The 8,050-nt window shown below is 44.8% G+C and overlaps 1 long non-coding RNA gene across 1 annotated transcript in view; it reads left to right on the top strand.

The window, feature by feature from the left end:
• Nucleotides 1–741: 741 nt before the first annotated feature.
• The window catches only part of LOC139999004 (uncharacterized), a 365,625-nt gene continuing 358,316 nt past the window's right edge, over nucleotides 742–8,050 (top strand). Inside the window, exons 1-3 of the long non-coding RNA XR_011803954.1 lie at nucleotides 742–1,034; nucleotides 5,688–7,353; nucleotides 7,881–7,992. This is a non-coding gene — a long non-coding RNA (uncharacterized lncRNA). The remainder of the gene's footprint in view (nucleotides 1,035–5,687; nucleotides 7,354–7,880; nucleotides 7,993–8,050) is intronic.

The raw sequence follows: 8,050 nt of genomic DNA, 5'->3' as shown, positions 1-8,050 counted from the left end.
TCGGGGTCTTCCTCCCAAAGACCCCTGCCCACGTCCCAAAGACCCCTGCCCACAATTCTTGGGAGGCTCTACGCAGGCGCAAGGTGCCAAAAGGCTAATTAGCATGAGAAGCGAGGGAAGGCGGGGATAGGTAATGCATATGTATAGGCGCTTGTAGAATATTGAGAGATTGATTGTATAAATTCAAGACTGCTTTCCGCTTTGGGTATGCACGATAGGTGGAGAGATCCCCCGTGCATCCAGCGCTGCAATAAAGAATATACCACTTAAAGGAATTTCGGCTTCGATCTTTGAATCAATACTTTATTATTATTTTTTTTTTATAAAGGCGGGAGGAGTTGTGGAGATGTGGGTAGTGCTTAGGTCCAGCAGGAAACTTGTGCATGTCAGTGGGACGCTAGAGACTGAGGAGGGGATGAATTTTTAACGCAGCCTGTCCACAGAGATATCACACCGTTTGGGGACAGCCCAGTGGCCTCCATTTGACCAAAGTGCCTGGAACTTGCAGAAAAGCGAGAGGGGCACACCTCCAGCAAGCCGCGGGGCAACCGCCTTACGGCTTACAAAATTAAATCAATCAATCCAAAAGAATATGTTACAGCTCGTGTCTCAAACTCTGCAGCCTGCGCGTCTTCAGGGCTGCTCCCAGCTACTTTCTGAGGGACCCTTTGCAACCTCAGTTCCTAAAGCCCTGTCAGGGAGCCCCAGCGGCCGCCCCGCGCATGCGTCACAGCCTCGCCCCTCCCCTCCCCGCACTGTGGCAACGGCTCCTGCGCATTCAGCGGGGGCGTGCGCAGTGTGCGCAGTGTGCGTAGCGCGCTGCGTGCGCGGCGTTCCTAGGGCGCGGCCGGTGCCCCGCCTGGAGCTGTTTGTTTGTGCCGCTGCGGCGGCGCGGCGCGGCACGGGAGCGGAGCGGAGCGGAGCGGAGCCCGGCCGGGCTCGGCGCTGCTGCGGTCGCCATGTTGAGGCGCAGCAAGGCCGAGGTGGAGCGCTGTGTCGCCTCCGTGCAGGCCTCTGCGGCTTCTCGGAGAGAGGTGAGCGAGGCCTCGCCGCTTCCCTTGGCCGGCGGGGGGGGAGGCGGAGGGGGTCCCGGTGGGGTCCCGGTGGGGTCCCGGGTGGGGTGGGGGGCTAGGGGGGTGGCCGGCGTCGTGAGGGGAGGGTTGGGGCTGCCCCTGCCCCTGCCCCTGCCCCTGCCCCGCGGCGCCTCACGGACAGGAGGGGTTTTATAGCAGGGCTTTCCTCGGGGCCGGAGCGAGGGAGAGGTACTTTCCTTCACAAACGAAGCACCGCGCCGCCTTCAAGTTTCAGTGTCCTTTCCGTGCGGCGCCGTGGAGGTTTCTGGCCGGCCGCTCGCTGAAGCGACAGCGCCGAGCGAGGGGGGCTGGGGGCGCACAGCTCCGCTCCCTGTCAGCCAGCGGGCCCGGGGGTGACAAACGCCACCCGTGCCCATTTTAGCTGGGAAACGCTCAGCCGCCTGATGCGATTCAGCGGGCCCTAATCCTGAAAGATCCCGGCCTGCCGCTCGGAGTTGCTTTGAAGCGGCGTGAATGTGCCCGAGCTAAGCGTGATCCGGTAGGGACTGCGTGCAGGGGCTGTGCCTTTGGTTGGTGCCTTTCCCAGCAGCAGCAGCAGCAGCAGCAAAGCTGTCCTGTGACTTTGTGGGTTCGACTTGGGCACTGTTTGGGCTAGACAGCGTCAAGTGCATCGCCGCCAGGTGCACAGATACGTTCCCACAGTGTTGATACTCCCCGGTGGCCTCGACACAAAATATTTCCTCTCCTCTTCTTGTGCTCAAGGCCACCGGACGCGTTTAGTTTTGACTTTCGAGCGATGCTTACAGCTGACTGTGTAGCACAGTCCACCGAGGGAATAGTTACTGGTTTCCTTGTTGTGTTGATTTCGGAGGGAAGGGTCTGCCAAGGCTGCAAGCGTTTCTTTTGAGGTTGCTTTTCATCCCTGTCCGCAAGGTGTCAAGCGTGAGTCCGCTCTGGCGTGTCAGTGATACCTGAAAAGATGGACCGAAAACACGGAGGCCTGTTTTCATTGAAATTCACTTAAAGTTTTACATAGATCACTTGGGGGTGGGGGAGGGGTGGGGAGTAGCAATTTGAGTGTATTTCGAATGCAGACCGTTGATTCATGTTTTGCGTCGTTGGGCCTAACTACCTCCAGTAGTTTGGAGTTCACAGACAAAACCTGCTTTTTGATCCGATGTTGGGAGCTCGGATTTTAAATACATATTTAAAAATAGCTTCTAGTTTGATATGAGAATTTGATATGAAGCCTGTCTGCAAAACCTGCTATGAGAAGCTTCCTCTAGAGCTGAAGAAAAGACTGAAGAAACTAGCTGAAACTTTGGGAAGGAAGTGAAGACTTTTCTGCTCTCCCTGTTCTTTATGGAAATGTTATACATCTTACTCGTGGGGAGGGACTTTGAGGCTGCAATGAGATAATAGATTATGATGCATGCCTTTCAATCAGACTGAGATATTTTGAAATTTTCCATTCTCTGTACGTGTACATGTATACTTATTTGTTGATAAATAGACCACACTTATAGACTAAATTAAATATCAGCTCACCTGAAAGGTTTCAGACCCTGATAATGCAGTAGAATTGGTACAAGTGTGCCACTGTGCACAGTAATCTCTGTGGAATTTTAGATGGAGAATATGCTTGTGAATACCGGCAAAGACACACTTTGCAAATGTGTCCAATGTTACGGACACAGAGTGTCATTTATATTAATGAAAGTATTGATGTGCAGATTAAGCATGAATATAAAACTTCAAGTGTCTAGGGCAAGAAACCAAACATACCTCACCTCATGGAAAAACAAAACAAAACAAACAAACATGCCCAGATTTCAGGTCAAATAGTCTCATTAAGGAGCCTGGTTTCAGATGGTTTGAAAAGTATCTTATTTCTAGATACAGTCACTGTACAAATGACCTGCTTCTGATCGTTTGTGCTTACATGATGAATCTGTACATCGGACTTAGCATGAAATATCTGTATGAAGTCTATATTCCTACTGCAGGAAATGAGCATGCTCAGAACTACTTGAATTTTGCTATATTCCATTCAGAGTAACTCATTAACTTTTATATATGCTTTTGCATTGTATTCACTTTTTGTGCCTTGTTCTGCTGGACCATACATAACAGTGTTCCATTAAATATATATATATAGTTTTATTTTTATTTCATATTTTTATGCAGAAACTATATACAAGGTATTTTCAAAAGATAACATACTTTGCCTTAATTATTCAGGATGCAAGAGGAATTTTGTTACAAATGTGAACACCTGAGGTTTAAATTTAGCTTCTTTAACGTCTAGAACAGTAATGGAAATGCATATTTCAATTAACTGGCAATATTACTTTTACACTGTGAGTGTAAATATATGTGGTTTGATCCTGAGTTCACAAGTCATCAGAATTCCTTATAACATACACCTGATTGTTTTATACCGTTGAGTTCTGTTCATGCACACCTGTTTTATTTTTCCCTTTTCTATTGAAAATGCAGTTGCTCAGGAATTCCTGATGGTACTGTGTTACCAACTACACGTGTTTGTTTTTTCCTTTTTATACTAGTGACTTACACAGATTTTATGTAATTACATCATAGCAAGCAAAATTTCCTTTCCTGTTTATGGAAAACTGGTTGCTTCAAAACATCTTTCCAGTGTCATCAATAAAGGCTATGTTATTAAGACTTGTATCAGCTCTCTTCAATGAGTGTTTGAGATGGATGGAAAAGCAGCAAGGCAGCCTTTCTTCCCTATGCTTCTACCTGTGCCTATGTAAATACTTCCTTATCCTGATTTAAAGGAGACACACACCTAACCTATGTATGCACTTTAGTTATTAGGTTTAAGACAGAAACTGCAGTTTGCTTCGTAATGAACAACTTGGTTCTTCTGGCTGTTTTCTGAATCGGCACAGTCAGGAGGTTTTCCTAAAGAAAATACCTTGTCTGAGTTTAAAATGCGTACCTTCCTACCACATCTTTCTCTCTTGTTTTCAATGTAATGCGGCTTTCACCTCAAGCCTATAGTTTAGTGCTAGGTAAGGTCTTTTTGATTGTTATTATTTGTTATTATTGTATGTAGTTATTCAGTGCAGTAACAGTTCAGTAGCTGAATGCAGTCCTTACTGTGTTCATGACGAGAAGCCCTCTTCCCCCCCAAAAAAAAGTTTATATAACTAGCCTGATAACACCGTTGGGATTTCGGACTGTGCCATGGGTTCGGGAGACCACTCTCAGCAATACTTCCTTTAAATTGTAATTCAGTTCTTCTAGTTTTTTCATGCTCCGCTGACCGTATGCGCAGCCCTACTGTGGGTGGAAACAGCCCCTGACCCCAAGGGGTATGGCCTGCCTTGTGTGGTTATATCCCAGAACGTGGCAGCCTCGTTTGCACCTCCTCCAGGCTCCGCAGTAACCCCGTGGCCCGAACTCCATGGTTTTTGCTGTGTTTCCACGCTCTAAACTGAGAGTAGGTGGGATTTCTTAGGTGGGAAGAAAACATTTTACCTATCTTGAAACAGTTGTGAGTGATATGTACTAGACCAGGACTAAGTACCATCTTTTTTGTTTACTCTGTCAGATTTTAGGGGTTCTTTTTGCAACATTGTTACATTGGGGGAAAAAAACAGGCTGTACTTTAAATGTAGCAGACTCTCTTCTTCTACTTCTTCTACACTCTTCAGTAAGAAGTGGTTGTGAAATGTCACAAGTATTAAGGCTTGTTGCTTGCTTCACCAGTAACCTCAATTTCACGTTTGTAGCCTTGGCCAGTTACAGGAAAAGCATTGTTTTCCAAATCCCACATCTTTCAAAAACAAAACTTTGGTTATGAGGAGCGGACTGGAGCTGATAACTAGTTATCAAATTCAGTCTCTCAAAAAGTATCCCCATAATTTCTGAAGGCATAGGAGATCGGTATCTGCTCACGTATACCTTCCCTTCGTTCCTAAAAGTCTTCCAAATATTCAGTAGGAGGTATAATGACTTAAAACAGGTAAAATAAACTGAATTCCTTACATGCTACAAGAATGCTTTTGCATAATGCTACATCCCTCAAGGCAGGGCACAATCGTTTCCAAATTCAGAAATGGATAGCAATATACAAATGGCTTGTCATCAGAGTGAAAAACTCTCCAGTCTTGACTGGGTATTAAGTGAATCTGAAGTATGACTCTCCTTGTTCTTTTCTTTAAACTTTCTGCACAAAAGCAGGAAAGTTCTGATCAGTGGTACCATGACTTTTTCTGGGTGGTCAGTTTTGTGCCTGCAGGGACTAAGTGAGAATAGAGATAATCGTGGTTGCCAGTTGTAAGGGCCGAGTGAAGCAGGAAGCAGAAAGTGGGAATGACCCGCTTAGAGTAGTTGCCATGTGGAACAAAGATAAAATGCTGTGTTCAGGATAAACGAGGAACATTCCAGTAATGCTTTGTTACCACGAGCAAATCTGCTGAAGGTGGAAAGCCTTATATCCAAGTAACTATAGTACTTGTGATAACTAAGAATGAGGTTTTACCTGTGTTTTTTGAACAAAACCTCTTATTTTGGAAAGAATGTAACTGTGCTATTGGTCGATGTTCTTGAACATCACGATGTTCGTGATGATCTTGTTCTTTGGGACTTGAAAGTAAACGCTGTGCTTTTTTTTTTAAGGGAGGTGATGTAACTAACCATGATGGAACAGGTGGACGGTCAATTTGTGGAGATGCATTTGAAGAAGAGAGCTTTGAAGTGAAGCACACGGGTCCTGGATTGCTGTCGATGGCAAATAGGGGTCGGGCTACGAATAACTCTCAGTTCTTCACAACACTCAAAACAGTAGAAGCCTTGGACTTTAAACACGTGGTGTTTGGTTTTGTGACAGATGGAACGGATGTTGTGAAAAAGCTCGAATCCTTTGGTTCTCCCAACGGGTTAGTAAGTGGAAGAGTTGTCATTACAGACTGTGGGCAAATAGAGAATTCTGGCTTTTGAGTATACAGATGTTCTAGCAGTATAAATCAGTATTTAGATGTTATTGATTAATTATTTCCACTTCCTTAAAAAGGACACTTCTGATGTATAAATGTAAAATTGCAGCTTATGGTTGTTTTTTATGTGTTCTAATTGATTTTTTTTGCATGTTAAATAAGTTCAGACACTGGCATATTTTGGGTGTATTTGTGTTATGACATATTTGTATGGAATGTCAAATTTTACAAATTAAATCTTAGTCTTGTCAAAATAACTATTGTCTTCACTTTGGCTTGCTGAAGAGCAATTTGCATCGCGTTGTGTACTTATTTTGAACATGCTAATTGATGTTGATGGTCAGTAGACTGAAGGCCTTTGAAATGTCATTCTTCCTCTGATGAGCAGTGAGGAAGCTGAGGCAGCTGGGCAGGTGCTGGTCAGGTGGATGCTGTTTTGTGCTGTCTGCAGGCTCTTGGGCACTTGAGGACTTTGAAAGGTAAAGAGCAGTTCTTATGTGCAGTCTGCCACAGGATTTAGTTCATACTTGCTCGGGAGATTACCTTCCAGACCCACGTTGTTTTTGTACATGGTATGTTAAAGTGGCTGGTAACTTTTCGTGACAACCATCTCCTGGAGTGTTATCTGGGAAGCTGTGGTGCAGAGGGGGAACGTGCATGGGTAAGTTCTTTTTAACTTCTCTCTTACAGCTCGGCGCCAGGACTATCAGTATTTTTTTCAGAACAGCCGACTTGCTGTTCATATATGCAGTTAGAGATGACTATAGACATCACATGTTTCTGTCACGCGCTATATCTTCATATCATGCTTTACTTCTGAGGCTAGCGAGAGCAACCCTTCCCTCAGCCTCTCCAGGGAACGCTGCTTACACAAGCATTACCCTGCACGCCCCTAGCGCACAGATTCGACCCGTGCCTGCGTTACACGGAGCTGTAACCCAACAGCGAGCCTCTCCCCTGCTCGTCCCCGTCCCCGTTTCAGCTCCACAGCACGGGACGAGGCCCCGCCGTTGTTCCCGTTAACCCCCTCCGCCCGCCCCGGTCCCTCAGCGCAGCGGCCGCCTCGATTTCACGTTGGTAGCCTTGGCCAGTTACTGGAAAAGCATTGTTTTCCAAATCCCACATCTTTCAGAAACAAAACTTTGGGTATGAGGAGCGGACTGGAGCTGATAACTAGTTATCAAATTCAGTCTCTCAAAAAGTATCAGAAGGGTCTTCCTATGCAATTACTTTGAAAGTGTTGTACATCTAAAATGTGCTTGTTGTGTGTTTTCCGTTCAGAAATCGTTGAAAGGATTCCAGTTCGCTAAGCTGTATTTTGAAGTAAAGGAGTATGAACTTGCTAAAAGGTAATACGCGTTGCTGTATTCTGCTATTCTGTTCTCTAAAGTACTTTAGAAAAGCTAAGTGAATATGAAGTAGACTGGAGAAATCAAGATCACTATCATGCTGCTTTACAGTAGCAGTAGATGTGGGTATCAAGTGCTGTTTAAATCTTTATAAAACAGCAACTTAGATAATTAGTTGCGTGATATTGAAAAACTTGCTGTTTGAAATGGCTTTTATTCCATTATATTATGAAGTAATTACAGTTACAGTTTTTTTTTTTTTTTTTTTTTTTTTTTTTTTTTTTTTTTTTTTTTTTTTTTTTTAGTAAATACCAATACTTGGTGGCAAATAAGTAGCGTCTGTACATGTAAAAATAATGTTCTGTACTTTAAGGTCCAGACCAGGTATCTGGAACCAACCATGACTGCATTTCCTGTATCACATGTTAAATTCCTGCCCCGCTTCCGTGGACACTGGGGGGGGGCGGGGGAGGACAGAGGGACTCGTATTATTGAGGAATATTGATCCTTTTTTTCCTGCTCCATAGGTATATATCTACATACCTCAGTGTGCAAAAGAGAGATCGGAGAGCACACAGATTTCTTGGACAAATTTATGAAGCTGAGGACAACATAGGAAAAGCTTTTGGATGTTACAGGGTAAGTACTCCACCGACCTCCGATGTCCTGCTTTAATCCATTGTAAAGGGACTTTTAA

The sequence above is a fragment of the Anas platyrhynchos genome, chromosome 18 (genome assembly GCF_047663525.1).
Source record: "Anas platyrhynchos isolate ZD024472 breed Pekin duck chromosome 18, IASCAAS_PekinDuck_T2T, whole genome shotgun sequence".
Taxonomy (NCBI): Eukaryota; Metazoa; Chordata; class Aves; order Anseriformes; family Anatidae; genus Anas; species Anas platyrhynchos.
Note: the sequence above shows the minus strand (reverse complement) of the source record. Positions and strands in the feature narration are given on the sequence as shown.